Source organism: Coloeus monedula, assembly GCF_965178545.1.
Source record: "Coloeus monedula genome assembly, chromosome: Z".
Classification (NCBI taxonomy): Eukaryota; Metazoa; Chordata; class Aves; order Passeriformes; family Corvidae; genus Coloeus; species Coloeus monedula.
The window spans coordinates 63,689,561-63,716,960 of record NC_138822.1 but is presented as its reverse complement, the minus strand read 5'-3'; the positions used below and the strand labels follow the sequence as shown (position 1 = coordinate 63,716,960).

The 27,400-nt window shown below is 38.7% G+C and overlaps 1 protein-coding gene across 5 annotated transcripts in view; it reads left to right on the top strand.

Moving 5' to 3' along the window:
- Positions 1-907: 907 nt before the first annotated feature.
- Positions 908-27,400, top strand: part of ERBIN (erbb2 interacting protein) — a 119,378-nt gene continuing 92,885 nt past the window's right edge. For 3 of the 5 annotated variants that reach the window (XM_082301462.1, XM_082301461.1, XM_082301459.1), the window contains exons 1-2: positions 1,496-1,691; positions 21,086-21,197. The gene's annotated coding sequence lies outside the window, so the exon portion shown is untranslated. Of the gene's footprint in view, positions 1,240-1,495; positions 1,692-21,085; positions 21,198-27,400 lie in introns of those variants that run through there. The other 2 variants (XM_082301460.1, XM_082301463.1) reach the window with 2 other exon arrangements.

Below are 27,400 nucleotides of genomic sequence, written 5' to 3'. Positions count from 1 at the left end.
ACACAATAGGTTATCAAATAGCCATTTCAAACAATCCAGGAAATTAAACAGAAACTCACTGTTTCTGTTTGGATCACAACTGTACTTCTGCAATCCAAACCCAACTGATAGCAAAGCCGTGTGACCTGTGCACTGCCTGCTTTTCAAACCTGTATTTGTACATGACTCTGTCAGTCAACACACATTTTCAGTACCTTTGTATTGTATTGACAGTGTTGAAATAGTTGGAAGAGAAACTACAGCAGTGTTCCAGGGTTTGCGTGAAACAGTGTGACAATATGTGCAGCATTATTTTAATTGTTGTTGTTTGCATCCAAGTTTAATGTAGCATACCCAAACACCAAAGCGTGGGTGGAGGCTGTCAGTTTTTCCCTTGGGTGTGTTCCGTCCCTCAGACCCTGGTAACTCCGAGTCAGGTAGCACAAGGTGCGATGGAGCAGGGATGGGATGGCCACGAAGGCGCAACGGCCAGCGCCTGATGGCGTGAGCCGGCGCCTCAGCGCTTTCTACAGAGGGTGTGCAACCATTAAATTAGGAAGCTCAGTTGCTAACGAGGAAACTTCTGTCATTCAGGACTGAATTTGCCTGTGCGAGTGACGCTCCCCTCCAGACGACAAACTAGGACAGGCCCAATCCGGGGCAGCGGCGGGAGGAGCCATTCCGCGGCGGCGAGACACAGCCCCCGCCCGGCGCCGCTCCCGCCTCTCCCGGGCCCGCGCCCGCCAGCGCCCCCCGCCAGCGCCCCCCGCCCCGCCGCACTCCGTTCTTGCACAGCCCGCCCCCGCCGGGCCCCATTGGCCGCACCGTCCGTCCCTCACGGCCTTCCCCCTGCTCGGCCCCCCGCCCGCCGCTGTCCGCCCGTCCCTCCTCCCGCCCGCCGCGCCCGGCTGATTCCGCTCCCGCCTGATCCCGCTCTCGCCTGCTCGCTCTTGCCTCCGCCTCCGCCAAGTCCCGGCCAGGGCCCTACTCCCGCTCCGCCCCCCGTGCCGCTGCAGTGCCTCCCCGGGCTGGCCAGCGGTGCGCGGCGCCGGCAGCAGCAGGGGCGCGGTGGCCTCGCCCGCGGCCACCTCCCCTTCCCCCGTCGCGTGTCTGCCCGGGGCGTTCGTTCCCCCTCCCCACAGCTCTGCCGCCTCCCGGGGCCCCCGCTGCCGAGGCCGGGGAGGGGGGCGGGAGGCTGAAGCAGCGAGAGAAGGGGGAAGTGTGCAAGAGGAGGCGGGGAGCGAGGGCGGCGGCGGGCAGGTGAGGCAGACGCTTCAGCCCTAGGCGGTGACGGCCGCGCTCGGGCAGCGCGACCCCGGGTGCAGAGCCGGGGGGGAGCGGCGGTGCCCATCGCGCCGGGGGGCGGGCGGGCCGGCGGGCGAGGGGCGGCGGCGGCGGCGGCGGGCGGGCCGGGCCAGGCCGGGCCGCGCTGGGGGTTGGGGGGCGCTGCGGTGTCGCCGCCGGGCGGGGCCGGCGCGACGCGGGGCCGCCCGCGGGGCAGACCCCGGCGGGGGCCGGGAGGAGCCGGGCTGCTGTGCTGCTTTCTCGCCGTGGACACGGGCTCCCCTGTCCTCGGTGAAAGCTGGTAACATTCTTTCTTCTTCCCCCGGCCTCTGCCCTCTTCCTCCCTTAAGAAAACTCAATTGGATTTAACTTGGGGTCGGAAGAAACTCCTGCCTCCTGGATCTGGTTTAGACGCCCCGACAGATAAGGTAAATGGGGAAGGCTTGGGATCAGCAGCAACAAAACAACAGAAAAATCCTTCCTCTGGGAAGGGGTGGAGAAAACAAGCAAGGAGTTCACGCATCGTTTTATATCCTGTTTTTGGCCTTCACATTTTGTCTGTGTTTTCCGCCTTGGCCTGCATAGTTTAGCTCTCATTGTGTTTCCTCCCGTCTCGCCTAAACGTGTGAACCGAGGTGCTGGTTTCATGGAGGCAAGGAAAGAATCTGTGAGACCGAAAGTTTTTAATCTCATCGGACACAGAAGTTTCTTTGTTCCGTCCGAGAAGGCACTGAGCTGAAGCTGCGAGACTGCGTAACTGCTGCTTCAGCTCCCTCCCTTCCAAAACGTTTGGTAACTGCGAGTATAATTAACTTCTCGGGAAATTAGAAAGTCATGAAGGATGTAGTATGTTTTATTTGATCGAAAGATCTTGAGGCTTTGTGCTTCTTATGTCTGCCTTGTTTTCTGGAATATCGGTTAGTGTCTGGCCGGACTACTTCAGGATTGCTGTTGAGTTTCTTTATAAAAAATGCCCTCCTGGTCATCTGTAAATGTCACAGTTTTTCCACCCTCGACTGCTGCAGTCACCCGTCTTCTTCCCCTTTGCCCTCTCTGTTCCCAAAGCGATGAGTTGGACTGCTTGTTTTTCAGCTTGTATAGCATGGGTCTCTCCTGCATTTTGATCCTTGTGAAGTTCCTTAAGAATCTTCATTTAAAACAAAATACAAAACAAAACCAAAGCCGATAGCTAGTTGTCTGACTTCTAAGTGCATGCAATCAAAGCTGTTAATGTAGCCTTGTTTGGTTTTAATGATCACTTTCCCGTTTCTGATTTTACGAAGAACTCCTTTTTGAAGCTGTTGAAGGGGAAACTAAATGTGAAGTTTTGGTGTAAGATTTCGTACCTCTGGTACTTGTTATGGCAACTAGATGCGTGTTTATTTCACATGCCTCAAAGAGGCAATTATAGGTTAGTTCTTTCGTGAAGGCAAGAAATTTCTCATGTTGTGAATGTTCAGGATGAGGTAGAAGCCATACCTCTGGAATGTTTGTTCCTATTTGTCAAACTCAGAAGCAACATGTTGGTCAGATAGGATGTGTATGCTTCGGTCTTGCCAGTGTCTGACATGTATTGGTATTTGGGAGTCTTGGACAAAGTAATTTCTGTGCAAAATTTGTAACACTCCTACGTATGTAGTTCTTTAACAACATGGAGTAATTTAGTGCTGTAAGAAAAAGTAATCCAACTCCATCTCTTTGATATACTGTAAGGAAAAATGTCAACTAAAGCGGGTTCAGAGGCTGATAACAAATGATTTGACTTGAAATTTCTAGACTTACCTTTCCAGGCAGCAATAAGGGTTATTCTTAGGCATCAGAAAGGTCTGGACAAAATAAATGGCAGTGAACTTTGCTTTCCTTATGTGGCTGATGCTTGGCAGAAAGTCTGAATAGAGTAATCCTTTTAAAAAGAACCATCCCTTTCCAGAGCAGTGTTTTAGTCCCAATAATGACTGGAGATTCTTGAGGGGAGGTTGAGGAATTGTAGCCGTGCATGACAAATTTAGTTGTAAACCACTATGTTCGTAATCAAGGCAATTTTGTTTCTTTTCAGCCCTTTTGTGTTTCTCATGATGCACTTGATATTTTTCAATGCCATCTAGAAGAATAGTTCTTTGTAGTGGAGGCACAACTTTTTACGCTAGTGTTTTGTCACCATGGTAGCTATGGATAAGGCCCTTTTTAATGATGAAAGTGTAATTCAGTACTGCTTACAGCTCATGGTTATATCATCGAATGCCATTCATGTCGTTGACATAGTTTGGGAGTTATGAAGGGATGTATTCTTTCTTGAGATCAAGGATCTCGACTAAAAATCAGTCTGACATTGATATTCTTATTATGAACAAAATTATTTAAGCTTACACATGGCAGCTCATGTTCTTGAAACAGCACTTTTATAGCTGTGTGTTGATGGCTTGGGGAAATGTTCTTTTGACCTGGCTGGTTCTTACTCATGAATTAAATTAAGCTCAAGTAAACATCACTAATTTTAAGAAGGTATGCTTGCAATCAAAGAGCTAGAAGTTCCAGCATATGGCATACTATGGAACATGATTATCATGAAGGTAATTATCATATTAGTGAAAATATGAATAGATCTATCATATGTATAAGCTGTGCAGTAGATAATGCTTAGTGTAAACATAAAGCTCTGTAGGGTATTAATTTGCATGTCATGTTCATACAGAGTGGGTGAGAGGGCTCTGTGGAGAAAATATTAATGATTGATAGTTTCTTAGTGTATTAAGCTGGTGGTCTCAGTAAACAGTGTTATGATTTGTTCTCAGTGGAATTTGCTGAGAGTCTGTAGTCCAGGGCATTAAGAGCCATGCTTGGAAGATCAAAGGTAAGGAAAGGCTTACACATGTGTAACATACATTATACCTTGTATATTAGCAGTACATTCTAGAAATAGAAGGGGATGGGAGCAAATTCCTCAACTTGGCTTTCCTGTAGGGCTGTAATGAATCACTGTCTGTCTGCTTTGCGTTCTTGTTTTGTTTTTGTCCTTCCTGCTCCCAAGCCAAAAGGAAAATCTTTCAGGGAAAATGTTGTGTAGAGATCAAATATTTGATATGTCATACCTTCAGCAGATTCTCCCTGTAGAATAACCTGATCTGCTGAAGAAATGCCTGACATTTAATCCACATAGAGGAGTTAGAAATCTAACCTTTTCCAAATGAGTTACTGGTTGAGTTGATGGAAGAGTTACTCATACAGATATGAAAATAGTAGACTGTATTCCTATGTGAGAATGCAGATGTTGATGGTGACATTTGAAATAGATAGTTAAATGAAGATTATCTGGAAAAGGAAGATTTATAAACATTGGTATTTTAGCTTGTCAGCTTTTGAGTAAGTAGAACAATGCGTCAGAGGACACATCTCATATCAGAATGAAAACATTGAAGGTGGGTTGAGTAGTAAATAGCCTGTATTTAACCAAGGGTATGGGAGTTTTTTTAAGGATTTTTTTTGTTGTAAAAAGATTACTTCACTGAAATACAGCTTTCTTGTTGAACTAAGAATATGGTGTTCAGGTATTGTGAGTCAAATCTTAAAAATGTACAATTTCAAAGTAAGGATTTAGGAGAGATTTATGTATCTCGCATCTAATTAAAATGAAAAAAATTGTTATGCTGGAATCAATAGTATTTTTCTTATATAGTAATCTCAGGATAATTGGGCTTTTTCTGCTGCCTTGCCCTCATTGTTGCCGATGAAAAATCGTTTGCACCTGGTGGGCTAATACAATGCTTATTCTTCAAAAGCCACTGGCCTATGGAACTCACAATGCTTATTCTTTAGGAAGAAGAACTGGAAAGCAACCAGCCCAGTTATGCCAGCTTTTATCAGTTCCCAAGCAGTCAGCTATAACTTTGGGGTTGTTGACCACCAGGGACCACCAAAGAGACCCCCAGGGCAGAAGATGCATGTGTAAAGGGGAGGGAAAGTATGTTAATGATTTTGGGGAAATGATTATCATATGTGTGTTTATTCTAGGAAAATCAATGAATATGTATGTAAAATACAGTATATAAACAGGAGCTTTTCCTGTACTCAGCATGCACGGTATTTAGGAGGAGCTATCCTCTCGTGCATCCAGCCAAATAAAGAACGCCTGCTTCTTAATGCAACATTGGTGGTAAGGAGATTTTATTTTTACCGATTTTTGTTAAGTTTTGGTGACCCAGATGGGACCTACTTCTGAACTTCATTGGATCCAAAGGAGCATCATTAGTGACCAGTTCTTTTTAAGATGCTTGTTTCTCTGATGCGTAAGTTTCAGTACAGGTATTTGAATTATTACTCTTTGTACTTTCCCTAAAGGGAATGCAGAAGCATGGTATTTCAATGCTAGGGTGCAATTCCACCTTTAAGAATACATTGTGACTTCGCATAGTTGAGAAATAAAACTGAGCAAAGCTCTTCCTTTGGTTTAAAGGAAACCAAACTGAAGTGTACTTATGTTGGAAAACATCAGCTTTGCAAGTCTCTTGCCTAGGGTAAAAAGTTTAAGTTAAAAGTTTAAAAGTAAAAGTTTAAATTAAAAAGTAGATTAGTTTCTTTCTGTTCTTGGAAGGAATTTGTAGTTACTTGATACTAAGTGATCACTATGTGTAAGAATAGACAGTGATGATTAAGCGGATTCTGAGGACAATCTAACAATCTTGGCTGCTGTGGGGGTCCTGGTAGTTGTAATAATGTCAGAAGGTAAACAAGCCTTATAAGGCTCAATCTAATTAGATAAGATGGTTTGTATAGGTTGGGTTATAGTTGTTTTGCTGTGAGCTTGTAGTGCTCAAGGGCTACTTCTTGTGTCAGTTGTCTGAGGCCAACCTTAGGAGTGGAAGAAGCTCTGGTGGTTTGAACTATTAGTAAAAATTACAAATACTTGAAGTGAAACACATTTAAGTCTTAATTTGGAATCCATGTTTTTTTCCTGCAAAGTGGTCAGGGTTCTATTCTCCTTGCTGGAGAAAGCTCCAATCCCAATAAATAAATAAATTCAAAATATTTGAAGTTCTGATACTATGTTAAAAACAGATGCAGAAGGATGGTCTTGGTTTTTGAAGTAAAGTGCTTTGAGTTTTACTGCTGCCTTTGGAGTCTTCTCACCAGTTTTCAACTCCAGTTGGCATGAGAAGTTCCTGTAGCAGCTGCATAAGGGGTTCCATCTTCCTAGACAGTTATGGAAGAGAAGTTTCATTCTTTGTCCTCTGTCCCGTGATGTAGGGTATGTGATTAGTATCTTTGCAGAAATGATTTCTTCAGCCTTCCTTGCTCTCCTTGTCCTTGGAGTTTTTCAGTACGTATCTTTCAAGACTTCCAAGTTTTAAGAAGCAGAAGAGAGGGCATAGGTGCTTTAAGCTACATCAGTGCATGTATAGAAGCATCTGAAATGTGGTGCCAGATGATTGAGTGTCATTCACAGATTGAGTGTCACATCCAGAATGACTGCAGATAGCATTGTAAGTCTTTTAATGGTGGAAAGTGTTTCCAGGCTTGTCTAGAAGACTTCTGATAGACTGCTAAGATTTGAGAGCTGCTGCTTTTTCCCCAGGTGACTGTTGTCTGCCTGGCATTACTCTACCAGAGAGGAAAAATAATAGTTTAGAAGAGCAATCCAATTGTCAGCAATTTGAGCAAGTTACTGCAGGTCTTTTGTCTTACAAGTAACCCTGAAGATATCATGGCGTTTTATATTTGAGGCTGGGTATTGGAGAACATTTATTATTGTGATTTACAGGGGTTTTTTTTGTCTGTGGAAAGATGTTGCTTAAAAATCTGTATGTGCTTATGCATGCTTGTGGTTAAGACAACATAAAGCTTGGCTGCAGTAGTATTTAGAAGACTGAGGCCTGTATTTTCAGTAAAATTAAACCGAAAAGTGTGTCAACATAGCAGTCTAAGTCTTTAGTGACTTAAATGCTTTGCAAATGCTCAGTCTCCATGCTTATGCTACTGAGTGTAATATTTAGATGTTTAATTTACTTAGGTTCCACTTCGGCCTTTGAGGTAGGTCTAGTTGAAGGAGGATCAGTGAACATGCTGACAACAGATAGTGTTCACTGATCTCCTGCTGCTGGTATGTTTGCTTGCTGTGGCATGTTTGTATGTGGTGGCCTGGAATGTGAGGTTGGTAGTTAGCTCCTTTTAGGAGAACATACTAATTTTGGGTTACTTCTGGTCGCATAATCATATGTGGTGCTAACCCTGGAGCTCTGTTGGTTATTTAATTTCTGAACTGCTCTATATTTTTTAGGGATTGGCAGTAAAATTCATCACCGAGGGAGAAAAATTCAAAAGTTCACTTCTTCCTGATTCATACCTCTTCAGTTTTTACACCATTTATGTCTGCTATGCTGTAGTAAACTTACACAGAGTGATTTATTCTAAGTAACTAACGAGTTCTTTAAACTTGGAGGAGTTACAGGCAAAGGGAATTGAGTGTGCAGTGGTAGAAAATAGTATTTGGAGCAAACCTACAATTTTACTTGTGACTTTTCTCAGGTCACTGTTGTTGGTTCGCATATGGGTGTCAGGAAACTGTTAAAAACAAGGTGACAAATATTAATGACTCTAAGTAAGAAGAAGTGAAAAAGGATGGAAATAGACATGTTAAACCATCTTCTCAGAATGTGACAGGGAGTGAAAATAGTTGGAACTCAGAATTTGTCAGTCCATCTGGCTCTGATCCTGATGGATACGATCAGAAACATTGATATGGGAGAAGAAAAAACCTTCAGAGCTTTATTATTTTACTATAAAATTGTTCATCTATATCTTATTTGTGTTTTTTAGGAGGGTTTTGTTTTCCTGAACAATGTTTTGTGAGGGTGTGGGCCTTCTGTGACTATCCTGTTCTTTCAGTATGTTATTTTTAATTTACATGTTAAGGCTTTGGGTCTGCTACCAGGTATTTAACCTAACTAAATGAAAATGAAAGTAATACAAGTACTAGGAAAGCAAGATTTACTTAAAATAGATTTTAAAAGACTTGAGGTTAATTTACTCTTTCATTTGTATTTATCTGGGTGAGTTCATCAATTTTTCAGGGAGGATTTATTTTGTTTTGCTTTACTGAAACAAAGCAGAAGAAATGCTGAGGATTCTGGAATCATTCTGTGGTTTTGCAATGCTTTTTTTACTAGAAAAAGATCGTAAAGCAGGCAAACATTTCTGTGGGATTTTTCTGTGGGAAATTGTGGGATCTGTTGGAGACGTATTGTCAAGATTTCAAATGTCCTGACTGTAGTCTTTCATGACATCAGTTACTGAATTGGTTTTGCAGAGCAAATGGTGACACATCAAGAGAAAGATTGTGGCCTTGTCAATGGAGCAGGTTAGAAGAAAGTGTTACAGAGTGGGAGAGAAACGTGTTTAATCAATATTTTTGTCTTATTCTCTTTCTTACTTTGCTTCTCCCTTTACATAAACTAACCAATGAAGAACCAACAAATTGTTCCTTAACCTTTTAAAAACAGTACTTCCTCTCGTCTGTGGAGTGAGTCCCTGCTTATTTCCACTGAGTTTAAATATGTATTTGCTCATTTTAGATCCGTAGCTCACGCGTCATTCCACTTGTGTTGAATCTTGACCAAATTTTCAATTTCAGCTTCAGACTATGAAATATCTACAGAGGAATAACTTTCCCTCAAAATCAGAATGTTACTCATTTCCCCCAGTTTTTTATTAACTTGGTTTTAATCTTTGAGAAGTTGAAGTATACACTGGACAGTTCAAATTATTGGAAATCACAGCTATGAAGTTCTCTGAAATTCCTACGTTGTCCTCCTCAATCAGTTTTTCCTATTCTGAGAAAAGAGGGTGACGTAGTAATAGCAAACCAGTATGGCACTGTCCCACTTTTTACTGCAGTAGTGTCAAAGTATTTTTTTCTTTATTTTTTTTCTCATGCTGGAAAGCACAGTGTGTTAGAAGTTAAGTAACACTTAAAGTTATTATTAAATCAACTTTGAATTCAGTTTTGAGGCTGTAATTAGCATTTTGATGAGAAAGAAGACTCTTTAGTTCATCTTAAATCTCCTGTCAGGTGAAAAACTTGGTTTTGGCTTCCAATAGTGAATATCTCTATTGAAAACAACACTTTTAAGAGGAAGTGTACTTAAATATAATTGTCTAAATTCTAAGTTATTCATAAAAATTTTATTCTAAGCAGTAAACTATTGTTCTTCCCTATCTAAAGAGGCAAAAGTACTTAAGAAACCATTCAAGAATAGCTTTCTTCTAATTTTTTTTGTATCAGTTGCTTATCTTACCTGCAAAATGCCTGATAGACTAAAATAAAAATAACGTAACAGCTCTCTTTTCTTTAATCATCATCCATTCACTTAAAGGGATGCAACACTAAGTAAAGGAAAATACAATTTAGTACAAAAATACTAACTTAAATGTTTCATCACTGTGTTGGGAATGAAAAGAGATTATAAATTGGCAAAAATCAAATATGCATTGTGAGAGAAAAGCTGAGTGAATAGAGGACAAGAATAATGGTGCTTATGTACACGGAAGATTGAAGAGTGTTGTAGTTAGAACCACAGCCAGTGCAGAGAGGAGTAATTCTTCTGCATCACCATTGTGAACAGCTAATTGGGATGTATCGGGATCTGTGTATCGGTTGTAGAATTAATGTAACGAAGAACAACAGACAGAGCTAAGTAGGTTCAGGGGTTTCTTTATATGTCCAGGACAGTAACTCTTAAAACTGCTAAGAATAGTGTTGAGGTAATATGTGGCATAATTATTGTATAAACTAGAGGGACAAGATACTTAGAGTCTGGAAAATACAGCCTTTTGTTTTGTTTCGTTTTTTTGAACCTTTGCTTTTTTAAAAAATAGTGGCTGCTCCTTATTGTAGCAGTGAAAAAGCTGTATTAAAGTAAAACTTTTTAAAGCTGCATTGTGAATAAAAGCTTCTGGTTTTAGTACTGCATTTTATATTAAACATGTAAGAACAAAAACCAAACCAGCTTGTTGAAGTGGATAATACTTAGAACACAGAGACAGAAGTGTTCTTTAAAGGGGGAGGAATTATAAAGTGAAATGGAAGTCTAGTTCTATATGCTATTTCTCTTCAAGCAGTAGCTTCCATTAGGGCACTGCATAGTCTTTTAAGTGTTGGAATGCATATTTATTTGTGGTTTTTGGTAGGATATATATTTTTTTGAAATCTACCAAATTCAAAATGGGGAATGAACATACATACCCACATGTACTTCCTTTGAACTCCATTTATCTTTCTGTTACCATAGATTGAGTTACGTAACCTGGATTTGGTGCAGCAGTGTTTTCTGAGTGTGGTTCTTCCTTCCCCTCCCATGGACCCAGTATCTGCTTACTTAGTATCTCGGGTGTTCTGGGCCTGCTGTGTTCTTCTGACCTCTGTTGTTTGATCTGTCCTAGGTTTAGGCAGGAATTCTAGCAATTGCATTTTTGAGGGGGCATGCATGTAAGGTAGAGCATCAGGGCCTGGGGTTTTATATGTGGACATACAATTTAGTAAGCAAAATAATTAATTTAAATAACCAGTAATCTTCTAATAATAAATGGTTTCTTTTTTAAATTATCTTTTCCCCTTTCTGTTTTCTGTGCTGACCTGTTTTGTGTTGCAGATCACCTGAATTTATCTGCAGCCAATTACATGCAGAGTCTGATTAATGGATGAGAACTTTTATAGTTAAATACTGCATATTTACAGCAGTGCAGCTTGCTTGTCAAAAACCTTTGGTATCTGCTGCAGATGGCTGCATAGTCTTAAGGAGTGGCTTCCTGGCTGCATTGTACATGAAGTGCCAAACACTGAGAGCAGTTTTGTTCTGGAATGCCAAAATACATTAAATCCATTCAGGAAGCAACATATGTCAAACGAATAAAAATATCATATTCATGTGGAATAGAATGTGGTAATTATGTTTTTCAAACCTATTTTATTTCCTGAGTTAAGGGCTTAAAAAGGAGTTTTTGTAGTGAGGATGGTATTAAATACCAATTGCTGACTTACACTGTTAGCATTTTCACTACTGTTTGTTTCCCCAGCCCCTATTTTTTCTTTGTTTTATATATGCCATAGATGGAAGTTGAAACCAGGAGTCTATCAATAAGGATGAAGAAATAGGAAAAAGATAATTATGTTTTCCTCCTTGGATATATAGGCCTGTGCATAGTATACAGGTGTTTGGTGGGTGATTTGGTTTACTTTGTTTGTTGGAGGTTTTGGTTTTATTTTGGTTGTTTGTTTGGTTTTTTTTTTAAGGCTAGTAGCATATGTGTTTCTTTACAGCACTGTGAAAGAAGTATATCAACCATGGTTAATAGAAATAAGCAGTGAAAGATTTTGCTTCTGCCCAGTGTCTAATTCCAACAAGTTCTCAAGACAAGGAGTAAGAACATTTACAACTAATAGCTCCAAATATTGCAGAGTTTATAAAGACACAAGCCCAAGGCCTAGCATTTTGTTGCTTATTATTCCATATTGGCAAAGTAGGTGGTAGATAGAAAAATACGTGTGTATCTAGACTCTGTAATTTCATCATGATTAGTTTCTAACTAGTATATTGCACAATTTTTACTTACCTGAAATAATTTAAAAGCCTTTAAAAGCCTCTTTAAGCCAGAGGAGTGAAGTACATATCTTCTAAGGAAATTTTGCTTGTTCTTTCTGAATGTTTTTCTCTTGTTTGTTCTTTCTGTTCAATCACTATGATTAGAAGTGGAGGTAAAAATTAACTTTAGTAAATTAACTTATGTAACATCCTAATTGCTGTTCAGTCTTGTGTAAGAAATGAGAGGTCCTGGAAAGAGAAGACAGGGCAAGTGTTTTACTTTCATAGCTGTGGAAGGCATGGATTTGTTTAAAACAAGCATTTAGTGATAAAGTAGCTTCACATGAAGCAGAGGCTGTAGCAGAGGCCATAACTACTATAATTTCTGTGCATTTTTGGAGTGATTGTAAGACATCAGTTGTGAAGCAGTGTTGGAAGCTTGATATGTTCTTGTCTCTTGGATTGAAAAAGGAGGTGCTGCTGTGTTTGTTTTCTGGTTTAAATTCGACTTCCTGAGATTTTCAGCTGTCCCATGGTAATGGTACCACCATTTAAAGATGTGCTTATCTGCTGAGAGATGAGGTGAATCCTGGAGTTGCCTGTTTATATTTTGGACCAAGTCAGCTGGGTTATTGCCGGCTTTTGTATTTGTTCTTGGCAGTCCAATTGCCTTCCCTGATCCTGGTGTGTGTTAGTTTGATTGGTCTCAGCCTTCTTTGCGATAGTTATGAGAAGATCTATAGAAACATGTTCTGGTATACTTGAGCCTTCCTCCTCCTCCTCAGCCTTTGTTCTTCTTCGAAGTGTGATGTTTATCTTCATTCTAATCACCAAATTTTGTGTTTTGTGAAGGAGTAGTGGTCCTGCTAGCCACAGGGGGGTGTGACCTGTTCAAGCACAGTTAATTCCAGTGTTTCTGCTTGTCTCCCAGCTATCAGTGGCTACAGGAGGGTTCTGTAGCTGTTGAATTGTAGGAAGTACCGGAAGTATTAAGTCAAAGAAATGTTTTCTCAGGTCTATGTTTTCCTTTCGTTCTTTTGTGTATCTGAAATGTACTTCAGGTGTACAACCAAGTATCTATGGGCATCCTGCTCCTCCCTGCACCTTAGAACTGTCTGTTAATTCTGTTGAGTCTGGCCTGGTTTGCTGATATTTTCAGTGTGAAATATCAAGTTAAATCTTACTTGCAATTTAGCCCTTGTCATCATGAGTAGCAGGAATTAATTTTCAAACAGACTTGGAAATTAGTTCACATGCCTGTGTTCAAGTTGGATGTGCCACTATCATAGTGTTGATGCAGTCCTCCACAAAGCATAATCTTGACACAAAACTGAGGTTTGCCTTTTGGAGCATGCAAATGTTACAAATTGCAGTGTACTTGCAACAAATACAATATATTGTCTTTTCTCACTCTTTAACCAACTGAAACTGTCATCAAAGCACTTGTCATTTCTGGTTTTAATAGACAAATTATGCTAGGGATTCTACAGGGATTTTTTTGCCTCCTTGGCATTTATTCCAAAATTCTTTTCTAAGATTTTTCTCTGCTGTTGGTTGTAAATATCTATTTTATACCACTCCGTTTAAACAGTTGTGTTGTTTCATCGTTGGATGTTTTGTTTCTTTTTAAGGTACTGTGTAACTTAATTTTACTGTATGATTTAATTGACCATGACTTATAACTGTTTTGACTTTTAAAAGCATATTGACTGTTATGCTTTGTTTCATCCTTTCTTGTGGTTTCTCCCTGAATATGTCCCTTCTCCTTAGGCTCTCCAAGACCTTGGTAATGTTGATTTGGAAGCAGACCAGAAGACAGCATCATTGAAGGATTTTTTTAAATGAAAAAAACCTGTTTCTATTTCTTCTTATCAGTATTTACTATTAAGTCTTTTTTCGAGGCGCATGGTGTGGGTGGCTCTAAGTTAATCAGTTAGTAGGATGGGATGTAGAAGAGGAATTTAGATGAGAAACTTGGGTGCACTGTGGAGACTGGTTTCATCCATACCAATTACTAACATTGCTTTACATCCAAACATCTGAGGGTTAACAGAAAATGTCTTATTTTATGGCTTGATTTAGGACAAATCACCTTTACCGTCAAGATTGGAAATAAGTTGCATTCTATTCTAAGTCATGGGCATCACCTATTATAAAGTGGCAGCTTTCTGATGCTCTAGGAAGAACTGCATTTTGTGTATCTTCACTTACATTTTAAGAACAGTGGGACGTGAAAGATATGTCTAGATCAGTGACACTGTTGTGTATATAAATATCAATTTTTGTAAATCTATTCAGTGTATCTATGGCTTGAATCACAGGTTGATATTAACTGAATATTTTAAAAATATTTTTTAATGTTAGTATTAGGCTGAAGTGAAAAACTGAGACTTTCTGTCAGTAGTGGCTCTTTACAAAGCACTTCCTTGTATTGGTCACTTTGGAATTTAAAAAGGGTTTTTGCTTTGGTTAAAAGAAAGTAAGCGTATGTAAATTTTGAACTTACCATGTTGGGGATGGCCATATACTTTTGTGTGCTTTATTCTCATTCCCTCAAGTCTTTAGTAAATTGAAAGCATTGCTTTGTAGGCAATTGACTTTTTGTTGCAAAAACATGCACAGCACATGCTAAGCAACAGTGTCTTGAGGTTCAGACCACATCCTCTGAAAATTTCTTTCAGTTCTGTACAGTATAGCTTACTGATACAGTCAGCGTCTGGACCAACCTGTTTATTGGATTGACGGAGCATCCTTGTTTCTTCTTGGCTGCCTGTAGATATTTAGCATGGCAAATTTTTCTTTTTTTAATTACTCCCTCCTGCCCCCTCTACCAAAACTATGAATCCAAGGCAGACTAAATTATAAATGTGACACGCATAAATGAATTGTGAGCATTAAAATATGCTTGCATATGGTTTTTGATACATCTTTTTTGTACTAGAAGAAAAATACCAGTAATAATCAAGTTATCACCTTTACTTTAAAGGAGTCTTAATTTATAAAGCCTGTGACTAAATGTTTAGTCTTACATTGTGCTGCAACTCCTCTGCATGCATCCGCTTTGCTTCTGGTGTGGTTCTTTGCATTAGAAAGAAGACGAGGTACTGAAGGTGAAGGCAAGGTATTGAAGGTGGAGACATGGTACTGAAAGTCAGTGAGTTGTTGAGCAAACTGATCTTAAAAAAAAAAACCTTCTCCCCGATGTCTTGCAGTTTAGGCTTTTTGGATCAGTTACTGACTGAACTTCCAGTGTGGTTATGCAAACCCTAGCTGTAATAAAAGGCAGGTTTTATTAAAGGCAGCTTAAAAGGCAGAGAGAAAAGCAGAGATTACTCTTGCTTCAGCGGGCTCTAGTTTGAATTTTGCACAATGGAGATTGACTTGCCTTTTGAGTTCCAATGGCTGGTTTGGAATAGTCTTCCACTTACCCACAGTAAATGCAATTGCTATTCATCATCAGTGATTTGATCCTTGATAATACATTCATAAAAGTCAAGAGTGCACTTAAAAACTGGGATACTTACCCAGTTACATCTCTTTTTTTGGCAGATTTAAAGTCTACCACCTCCCATCTCTCCTACTTTTTCTTGCCATAGATTGACTTGCAGACTTGAGACAGTAGGATGGGAATTTAATGTTTCTCTGTAAAATGGTTTTTAATTGCTGCAGGAGTGTGAAATAACTAACTATGGAAAAGGAGAAGCAACAATGAAGTCCTTTTCTCCTGAAGGCTATGTTTCAGAGCACTTGCTTTTGACACTTATATATCTAGCCTCTTTAGTTCGTTGGGATTTCTGGTGGCCTTGTGTTTTTCATTATCTAGAGGGATCTCTTGATTGAAATGTGTAGGTCAGCAGTATTTGAATGTGGCATGCTCTGCCTTCAGATTAGACCTCTAGGCTAGTATGACTGGACAACTGACAGGTGATGGGCAGTTGGTGTGATTAGTAAACAAGTTCATATGTTATGTATTATAACAAAATGATGGACTCAGAAATGTCTGTCACAGTGTGCAATGCCTTTAAAGTATTTTACTTTTTCATTTCAGGTGGGCAGGGTAGAATCACCTTCATTCATGGAGGAATTAAAAGTGCAAGATAATTTAGGGGGCAGAGGATGGAAGAATAGAAGACATTTAGCTTGATCATTTTCAGATCTTCTGGGAAGGTTGCCAGCTGTGTGTGGAAGTGCTGTAGGGCTGTAGTGAGGAGCCATGTATAGTGGCCTCACTTGACTGTATTGCACGCATGAAATGCAGGTGACTTCTGATCTTTCCCTCCTCTAGCCAGAAGGGCCAAGCCCCTATATTGGGGAGGAGGTGGCACTCATGGGCATGAGGTAAACAGAAACAGCTGGTATTTGTGCTGTTACCCACTTTTTAAGACTCTGATACTGTGGTTATCTCTGCTTCTCTGGAGAGAGTTCTGTGATCTATTAAAGCACTAGTGAATTTAAAATGTATTTCTTGTTATCTGAGTTTAAATTGCTCCCTACTATGCCCTTCTTAGAGTCATCACATGACAGACCTTTAAACTGAGTTGTGAGGACTTTTTCCTTCTCCAGGCACACCAGTGTTAGTAGCAATTACATCTGTGAGAGAGCTTAGCTGAACACTGCCTGCTTACTGGACTACTAAGGCATCAAATGGATAGTTCTCAATACGTCCTTAAGCAGCTAAGGTATTTCTCATGACAGCAGTTGTCTATTTGTATGTCCTGCTCTTTAATCTGCAAAATAACCGTTTATCTTCTGGCTGATTGGTAAGTATTTGATGTAGTGTTTCAGGGGAAATAGTGATTGCTGTAAGATAATTTATTTTCCTAGGGTTCAGAGATAGGAAAAAAGCTCAGAATATATTAAGTCCCAAATTATCTTGAATATTGTATTTGGGAAGATAACGTAGGTATTAGGCTTATTCTTTCAAATTATGTAGTACAAGGATTAAGCTATGCAGGATTTGGAGATACTGAATTCTTCCTGAAGGTGGTTTCTAAATTATGATCTTCTGCATACTTGAGAGTAACTAATATGATGATATTCATTTCTCTGGGACTGGAATTTTGAAAATGTGATGCAAAGGTTGATTGTTTCTTTTCCTTCCCTTACCCCAGACTGAAAATACACTAGGATTTTTTTCTTAAATGCATGCGTAGTCTAGTTAGTTATTAAGACACTGAAGTGACTGTTGACCTTGCAAATGAGTGTGGAAAAAGTTGCGCATTTTATGTTTCCTTCATATGTTATTTCAGTTGTGAGAGTCTATCTGTAATAAGAATCTAGAGTGTGGTAAATTGGAATTGACTTTGAACCTGGGGGCAAGTGTATTTCCTTTTGGTACAGTTTCATGTTTGCATTAATCCCTCCCCTTCTAAGTGAATGTGGGACTGAAATACTATCCACTGCATTCATTTTTTGTGTTTCTAAAGTTATCTTTCTCCTGTATTTTTTCCACTTAAAACAGAAAGATTTGGGTTTTGTTTTGTTTTGTTTTGTTTGGTTTTTTTTGATGCTGCAGTTTTGGGATTTTGGGGAAGAGTCGGATTTTGAGGGACTGGCATGTAGTCTCAGTGCATCTGGCATGTCTTAAAATGCTGGGCAGAAAAGGTCTCTGAAAGATAACTGTATGTATTTTTACATTTATTCTGCTGTGTGATTAGAATACAAATTGAACACTGCTTTTTAGGTGTATTTGCCTGTATTTATATCTCTGTATCTTGAAGTAAGGAGGGGTATGGGGGAAAGGGTATTTTAAGATCTATAAAAATGACTCGTTCTCTCTCTGCAAAGATCATGTGTTTTCTGGTATCAGTCCTGACACTTGGATATGAACTGTGAGTCTTGCATGCTGGAATTATAGCCAGTAGTGAGGCTGAGCTTAGTGACATTAACATGTACTGCTGGAGTGGGTTCCTTTCCACCCTTCCCCTTGAGTCGTTGATCTAGAGAAGAATTTAGGATCCAAGGCAGAATTTAAGTGTTAAGGTTGCGTACAAATCAGTCAGCTACTCAACATCAAGTATTTAAGCTCACAAAGTATCTGCAAGTTGATGCCCTCTCCTCCCAATCACCTGGCTTCCAATAACCAGATCATCTTTTAACACTTTGAAGGATAGTAGTCAAGTATGTTTAAGCACTTATTACAGGGGGTTTTTTTTAAGTAAAATAAATACATATCAAAACAACAACTTGTAATGTAGGCTAACTAATTTTTATATGTTATCTGTAATTATATGCATCCTCTGTTTGTCCAACCTAATGGAAAAAAATATACAAAGTATTTGTTTGCTTTCAGAAAGCAATTGAGGAGAGCTTTTTATTCAGTTCATGCCCAACCGCATTAATGTAGTTGCTAAATTATTGATTTTGTACGTGCACTGCTAGTAATTATGCTCATGAATTCCTAAGTTCATATTTTTCTATTATTTGGATTCAGCTAAACCATGCTTAACAAAAATTTAAGTAGCGTTTTTAAGATTGTCATGGTAGATGAAGAAAGTGGTCCTGTTCATTGTGAAAGCAAAATGTTAGCTTTTATGCACAGATCTACTGATTCAGTAGAACTGACTTAATAAATATCTCAAATAGGTTTTTTTGTAATATTAAAGCTTGATTAGTAGAATATTTCTAGATTAGTTTTGCTGCTTTAAGTGATCTTTTCCATTGCTCACTGCTGTCAGTAGTTGCTCTTGCTAAGATAGTGGTATGATGATGTTTCTTGGCTCTGGGTGGAAATGAAAGTAGCCTCCATTGTGGTGTTCCATCTGGCATCTTTTTCCAGTATGCTTAGCCAAAGTGATAGATATCCTTGGATTATAATGTAATATTACCAGTCATTTTAGTGTAGGCTCTAGGATACATTCTTGCAGACTCTTAAGTGCTTGATAGAAGTACTAACTGCACCTAATTTTTCAAAGTACTTAAACAAAATTTCGTATATATAAGCAGACCCTGATCATTCATGTCATATATTGAAAAAACTGAGTAACAGTAACAGGGGACTGGAAACAGTAAAATGGAAAAAAATTGTTCTGTGTTTTAAGTCACTTTATTTTTGAAATGCAGCATGGCTTTCACAAGTGTGATAGTGGAGTTAAATCCAAGTTGATTCTTCTCCTAATTGTCTTTGCAGCCACAAAGGCTCCAAGATATTGTCTACAAGGGGTGATTTTAGGTATTCAACAGCACAAATCTGTCTAGTTCTGGAAAGTCCTGGTTGTTAATAACTGTTGTGAAAGGAGTTTATAACTCAAATGTAATATGGGTTGTTTTTCATATAGTGACCTGCCCATCAGCCATTTCAGTTGAAATGGCTTGTTGGTATTAATTAGGTAGTGTGTTTCAATTAAAAATTACACGTCTCTGATAATGAAAAAGCCGGAAGTAGAGTGTAGCCTTAGTTCTACTTACTTTCTAACTTACCCTGCTGTGGGGAAAACTGGCCTTAGGAGAAGTGTCAAAAGTCTTTCTTCTAACAATGTGCAAAATTCTTATTTTCTTACTCCTCCTCAACCCTTAACTTTTGGAGTCTAGTTTACCACTGAGCACTTGTATTGTGGATGCCATGTAGTCAAAAACTTGAACAGGTAATCTGGAAGAGACAGCATGTCCAACAGTCCATTCTTTATCTCTATAAAGATGCCACTTACATCTCAAATTGAACTGAATCTTCTCTGGAAGATTTCAAGACGAGAGAAGGAAGTTAGTCTGCTCTCCTTGGTTAAGACCTGAGAAAGGTGTTCCAGGCTTTACATCATAGACCGTCAGTTCCTGAACAGGGTGTGTATGAAGGGAGTTGCTGGCTAGATATAAACTTGATTTAATGCAATACTTCTGTTAGTATTTTCAGCCATGCAAGAATTTTGGCTGTAGGTGGGAAAGCAGTAGGAAAATTTTAGAAGGGAAGTTCTAGAGCCACCACTTTAAGGGTCAGCAACCCAATTTTTTTTATTCCTGAGAAGCCAGGAAAGTAGCAGTGCAGTCATCAGCTGTGGCATCCTTTAGAGTTTCTGTTTGAGGTGGCCATGGCACCATGGGAAGCTGATACCTGCAATGTTTTGGAAAAGGTAGCTAAGATCTGTTAAACAGCTGTGTTACTATGGATGGTTTAGGGTTTGTTAAATCTCAGTGTTTTGGCAGTGGCAGAAACACTTCTTTTATTGACAATTCTGTTGCTGCTGTTTGTCTTAGAAACTTTAGGAATCATGAAACTCGGTTTTGTGGCTGTATATTAAGTGCTAATCAGGATCTGATCTCCTGAAGAACAGTTTATTTCAGGAAAGATTCCATTTGTCAACATAGAAACCTAGATTTATTAGACCTTTTTTTGCTTTTGGTGGGATGTATTTGCTGTTTTAAAAACAGATGAGAAACCATTCTTCTGTATTTTGGCACTTTATTTGAACTGGCTTCAACAAATGTCACCAAGATGAGGCCATGGGTGTGTTCCACGTGCATCCTGTATTTACTGCATACAGGACCACATAGTAAAATTTGTATCCTCAACATACAGAGTATATGTCAATATTTCACAAATCTCACCAGGCGGAGTAAGCTTCTGAGAAACAGATCCAACTACTTGTAAGCGTCTCCACTCTTGCCAATAGCTGTGGCTGCAGACTTTCAATAAAATCTCATGTTAAGCTAAATGAAGGCAGCTGGTAGGTTTAGTTGAAATAGTTGAAGCTTTTTTTAAAGACTCATCTGTTGCAGTGAGTTTTATTTCCCCATGAGGACTGTGGGAGCATTTGTGTCTGTGTGGGTGGTATAGATTCTTTCTATATATTCTCTTTCAGAGAACATGCTTGAGATTGACCACAACTGTAGTGCTTTGAGAGGAGGTTGTTCATTTGAGGTCCTGCGCTTAACTTCTTGTTGGTTTTGGTTACATTTTGTTAATCTGATAATTGACTCCATTCATACAAATAACAGGGAGCTGAACTCTAGCTTGCTAGCAGTGTATATGTTTCACTTTTGGCTGCCATAGAAGGAAGAAATGATAATCAGTTCTACCTTTTCTGTGTTTTGACACACTGCTTTTTCTCTTTGCATTACATTCAGATTTGACAAAGAATAAAAATGCATGTTGGTAGAATGGTGGTTGTTGTGGTAAGCTACATATTACTGCTTCTGTGTTGTCTGTGTTTGATTCTGGTGTAGAACAAAGTAAATGTGTGGATTTGAAACTGTCTTAGTTTTGTGCAAGGCCGCTTACACACATCATTTTGAAAACACTTCTTAATTCTCTTTCACAGATCCATGTGGATGGTTTAATAAACTGTTCGACGTCCTGGTGAATCTGTGGTGCCAGTTGAGAAACTGATTCAGGCTCCTATGGTGTAAATTATCAGTGGTGGAGTAATTTGGGTAGGTGACTGTCCAAATGTGTTAAAGGAGATAAGGGGAAATAAATGTTTTGGGCACACTTTTTGTTTCAGTTACACTCTTAAGTGTGCTATTAACATCCTCTCTCACCCACACATGTAAGAATGACAAAGTTTTAACTGCTGAATTTGTATTACAGTAGCTTGTAGGCATGATGATTAATAAATATGAATTGGGGTTGCTTTCCCTCAAGGGGTGCTGGGATTATTCACTGGGTTGGCAGTCTGGTGCACTTGAGTCACAGAGCATGGTCTGTTTGCATTTTAAAGTTGGTACAGCTCTGTGTTAGCACTTGTGTAGAGGTAACCTGACTTCCATTGCTTCTGCTCTATTTTTCTGCATTGTTTGAATTAATTACCCATTTTATGGTAATGTATTCAGGTAGCTTTGTGCAAAAAATAAAAGGAGTTTCAAACAAATACTTCTTCCTTGGATAAGCTGACTTAAATGCTGTTATTCTATCTAGAGAAAGGTTAGAGTGATTTGGGTTGGTTTTATTTTTGTTTTGGGGGAATCAACTTTTTTTTTTCAGTTGCATGCATGTACCGTTGTGGTTGTGTATACTTGTTATATTGTTAGCGGTATGTTTAGGGTGGCATAAGACTGAAGGGATGTTTTTTTAAAACTTATTTTTCATCCCATTATTTAATAGCAGATGCACGTAGGTGCTCAGAAAGGGGTCATAGGGAAATAGTGAGAAAACATAACTAGAATGATGTGGCCTTTAAAAAAAAAAAAATTTGTCCCTAATTGAAGTGCCACAAAAATCTTTGGTAGATTACAGTATATACTGGAGTAGGTAATTTACTTTCTTTGTCCTAATAAGGACTGTTGAGCAAATGCATTTTTTTTATTCTGCTCTCATCATCTCTTGCTCTGATTCAAGAATGTAGTTAGAATGCACCCACAAATATGTCTAACTAGCCACAGAAAATGTTTGGCTTTTGAGAGGGGAAATATTTTAATGGCAAAAATAATGTTTTAAATGCTTAATAATTGCAGAAATTACGTGCTTGGAAAGAAAGTCATCATGATATTTAAATTAGGAAAAATTGTGAAAAGACCATACCAAGTTTATGAACTTTTGCTTGAAAATGAGCTCATGGAGAAAGAGTGGGTTTTATTGAAATAAGTTAGATTTTGAGGAGCACATTTTTTTTTGAGAGAGGAAGATCCTAAATACATGTATGTATATTAAAAGTACTTGATATTCTGTGTGAGGGCTTTGCAATTATTGTTTCTGTAGATTCCTGTTTACAGTATTTTAAAAAGTGCTGTTTTTCTCTGTTAAACTTTTGAGGCTTGTTTCATAGTTCTGACTAGAGAGTGATATTGTGGAAAAAATTGTAACAAAAGAGAAACAATTTTATCATTTGGATAGGCTGAGACTTCTAATAAGCTGCTACTGTCCTACTTACTTCAAAGATAACCACAAAGTGGACAGTTCAGGCAGCAGTGCATGGCTTGGATTTAGAAGAGGTTCTTTCTTTTTTTATGCTACTAATATTGTTCAATAACATTGAATGTGTGTAAGATAATAGGCAAATACACGAATTTGAATATTGATAATAATTTTATGTTAAATTAGAACATTGTTTTATAATCATAGTTTCACTGTGCATCTGCTTGTTTTTACTTGGAAACACTTCAGTCTTACTGGGGTAATTCAAATGGTATGCTTAAATCTAGAGTTTGTTTCTTCTTGCTTTGCAGTCGTTTGGTCTTAAGTCTAGTCCCTTTTTCACTCCTAACTGTTGATTCATTAGCAGCCTTGATTAATGAGCTTTTATTGGGGGAAGAAAATCTCTACCCACCAAAAAGAACAGGATTGGGAAGCCAATGCTTTTTGATAAGCTTGTGGCTGCACACATGTCTTTAATAATTGAATTGTAAAGCATGTTGTGATGAAATATTTGCTGTAGGCATTGCAAAAGGCCTAGTAAGTGTTCCCAATGTTTTGCAATCATCTTGGATAGAGGCTTTTTAATGCCAATTGAGTGCATGTTCCCCAGCGTCTCAAAAGTTCTGTAACAAATAAGTTTCTGGAAAAGTTCTGTAATTTGTCAAGCTGCTAAATTCACAGTGAGCACAATGCTTAGGTCCAATGTGAAGGTAGTGTATCAACTTGTATTTACAGGTACTGAAAAACAACATGGAAACAGACCATAAATGAGTTTTTACTTGCGAATAGCCAAAATATATGACAGAAACATGAGACTAAAAGTTGTCAGAGTTCTTAGTTTTTTTAAACTTTTTGTAATCCATACACTGCCTAATAGGTGAATTTGACAAGAGTCTGAAATCTTCATTCTTACAGAGTCTTGCAGCTTCTTTTGCAATGTATTTGGAGTGTATTTCATCTTCTGACAATGCTTTATTTAAGGATGCAATTTTGAAGCTGTGTAATTACAGTTAAGAAAATTCCTATTTCATTGTCTTGCTCTCAAGACTTCCACCTGAATAAAGAAAACTACACTGGCTAAAAAGGATCCCCTGTATCTCATCCCTTCCGTGTTCTTGTATTCTTTATTTTGGACATGTTCCAAGATTCTTATATAAGCTCTGGTTTGCATATTTAATCTGAGTTAGTCCCCTTGAGTTGCTGATTCATTTCTCCTTGTAGCAATAAATGCTGCCCCAAATCTCCCCCTTCCTAGTTATATTTGACAAGTTCTGGCATGAAGTGCCTGCTCAAACATATCTCAGGTATTTCGGCTGTGAAGGTTAAACTAGTCAGCACGAGATGTATTTTATCTTGGCAGTGCACTTGGGGGACTCGTCGTTCTGCCAGCCTGGTGTTCCCTGTAGTGCAGGGAGGAGGTATGGACAAGCTGTCTCATTAACTGAAATGATTCTCAGACCCATGGGCACTTCAATATTAACATAGTCTAGACTGCTTTGTTGAATGTTTTTTTCGTTTAAGGACTCATGAGGAATGGTAGTTAGTTTGTCCCTTAAAATGTGTGCGCTGCTAAGAGAGTTTAAGCAAGATTAGGTTATCATAGGGTTGACTTGTGTGATGAGCTTGCTGGCTGTCACACGGCCAGAATTGGGTATTGTAAGGAAAACATCCTGTCTCCATAGAGGCAACTTTGTTTAATTCTATTCGAAGACTAGATGTTAAGGAACTCATGCTTGCATTATGTAAGCAGTTCCTGAATCTTATTTGTCAATTTAGTAACTCACAAATAAAAAACTTCTTTAATAGTGTCATAAATGTGTGGTGGTGTCAGAGAGGAAGTATGCAGAGAATTCTTCTAATGTATTTAAATAGCATGGCACATTCTGGCTTCCTCTTCCCTCTCTCCTTGTCTTTTCCATCTACATTGTTCCATGGAGATAGAATCAAGTGCTAGCTAATGTAGGCAAGTAAACTTCCTTTCGACAGTTGTCTTTGAATGTCAGTGCCTATTTCTTCAGTTAAGGTTTGCTTCTGTGTTATTCACAGACCTCACTGACAATTTCCTCCTTTCCTTTAGTTTCTTGCTTCCCCCCTATCCCAGGATATTTTTTTCTTATGGATCCAATTGTATACAATATACTACAAAAGTATATTTTCCTCCTAGTGGGAAGAAATGATGGTGAGACAGAAATGCCTAATAGAATGCTTTGCCTTCAGTGATGCAGTAAGCAACTGTGGGGAGCTGTAATGGATTTGCCATAGTTTGGTTTTCTGCCAAAATATTTTTCTTTATATGAAGAGTTGTAAAAGTTTACAAATTCAATTGCACAGACTTATATAAAATAGTTTTCTTCCTCTATCATTGCTGTGTCTGGAGGATCATACAACAATGGTGTGGAGAGCTGTACAGATTGATGTCTTAGAGAATTCCACATCAGGATGAGAAATACTGGATTTCACAAAATAAGACCGGGTAAATTTGAAGCTAGCCAGTCTGCATCAAGTTCAGTCCAAAGAAGCCTTGTACACAGGAAGCAAAAAGAATTAGTTGATTTTGATTTACAGGGAAGGAGTAGCAGGGGAAGTGCTGTGTGTTTTGGAATGCTATATTGCCATGATGATGTTATACTGCAGATTATGTATCTGTGAAGATTTTTAGCCATCCAAGACAGACAGTCTGTCATTTTTTGTATAAGTGGACAAATGGCATAGTGTTTCTGCAGGTCCGAGTGGTCTTCAGACACTTCCGCTTATAAGCAAATTAGGACAAAGGTGATGATAAGAGTGAGCTAGCTGGCTATACAAGTAGTGTAGAAGGAGTGGGTTTTCCTGTTATGAAGCAGCGGCTTGATTTTAAGGTGAAAAGAGGTGACAGATTTTCCTCAAAAAAAATGGCTGGAAGTAAACATCGATTACAGAGGAGAGGCAAGTAGAACATCTATTAAAACGTGCAGAAGGAAAAGTACCCAACTTTTTTCTAATACAAATACAAGATATTGGAAATACTGCTTATGAAGGACTGATGAATAATTCTAGAAATGTTTATAAAGAAAAAAGTGTTGGGTACTCAGTTTGAAGGAAAATAGAAAAAGCTTATGGTTGATCTGCATAGTATCACTGACCCTTGGTAGAAGGAGTGATGTGTTTGATGGTTAAAATAGCAGCTTGCAATTTAGGAACGGCAAAGTAAAGGAAAAAGACAGTGCTATTTTGATGAGAACTGAAAAAAAGTAACATTTATCAATTGGTTTTCTCTGTGGTAAGCCACAGCAGAAATAACTTGTTATGGACTATCAAATAGCAGTCCCATACAGGATGATTAACTCCTTAAGTACAGGAAACTTAATTTTTATGTGCAGGTGGTCTTGTACTACTAATACTAAAATGTTCATTTCAAAAGATGATGGATGCAGTATTTTTAGAAGTCATTATAGAAGGATTTGGAGTCACACCTATTATTGAAAGGAGCCCAGTAACCAGTAGTGTATTTAAAACCTCCTTGTTGTTGAGAAAGTATAAATGACTGTGAATTGACTTTGATTGTACGTAATAAATATGAAGTTTAATCAGCAGCATTTATTTGTTCCTTTTTGTAAAGATCAGTTGGAAGCCATTCAGTGAAATCATCTGTATAGAAATTCCTTTTCTACTCAGTTTTAAAGGGAAATCAGTTAAAGGATGTTTTGCTAGATGCTTAGAAAACATTAAATATAAAACCAGCTAATACAGTAGTGAGAAGTGTGCATCTGTTAATTAAATGAAGGGGGGAAAAAAGCTATAGCAACGAATCGTGGGTTAGAAGCTGACGACTTCAGAAAGTGAAGGATGAAGGGAGTCTGCCTAAGATACCTAGGATGCTAATGTTAGGACCACTTAAGTGAGTGAGAATGAGATAAAATATACTAACCCTTTATTTTTTATAAATTTAACAGATATGTTTAATTTGCTTGGCAAAATAGGAGACTTTTGTAATTGAGAAAGTTGAGAAGAACTTGATGATCAAACTCATTTGTTGGTAGGCTTATTCAACCGACAAATGGTTCACATTTTGAATTTTTTGATCAGTCAGAAAATTGTTTGATTGTAAACCTGTAACTAATTAGATTCAATGTGGTTTTAAGGTAGAGGATTCATATTTTCCCCAGAATATAATGTAAAATGATGTTTTACTCTTGTGCTCCCTTTCTCTCCCCCTTGAGCTAGTTGCGTAAGTGAGAAAGGAGCCCTGCTTATCTTTTGCATTTAAGGGCTGCTGTTTGAGGATACAAAACTGCTTGATTTGACTTTTGGCTAGATGGAGAAGCCTCTCTGGACTTTTTTGCTATTACTAAGCCATGTAAAATTCAACCAAGAGAATGTTCTTGCTCATTTTAGATGTTTATATGGTTGCTGCTTCAATCCTTCCTTACCTTTAGTGCTAAAGTTCAGACTTCAAGTAAAAAGTATTACAGAGTTATTCTAAATCTCTATTCACAGCTACAAAGGTTGTAATTTATTTTGGAGCTGAAATACCTTCCCTTTAATCGAGAGGTAAAACTTCCTGAAAGTTTGGACCTGTTGTAGTAGGTCCTTAGGAGGGCCATGAAAATGACTGGAGGGCTAAAGTACCTCCCCTATGAAGACCGGCTGAGAGAAGAGAATGCTGGAGAAGAGAAGGCTCCAGAGAGACCCTGTAGCACCTTTCAGTACCTGTAGGGAGCCTACAAGAAAGATGGAGAGGGACTTTTTGCAAGAGTGTGTAGTGATAAGACAAAGGGGAGTGGCTTTAAACTGAAAGAGAGTA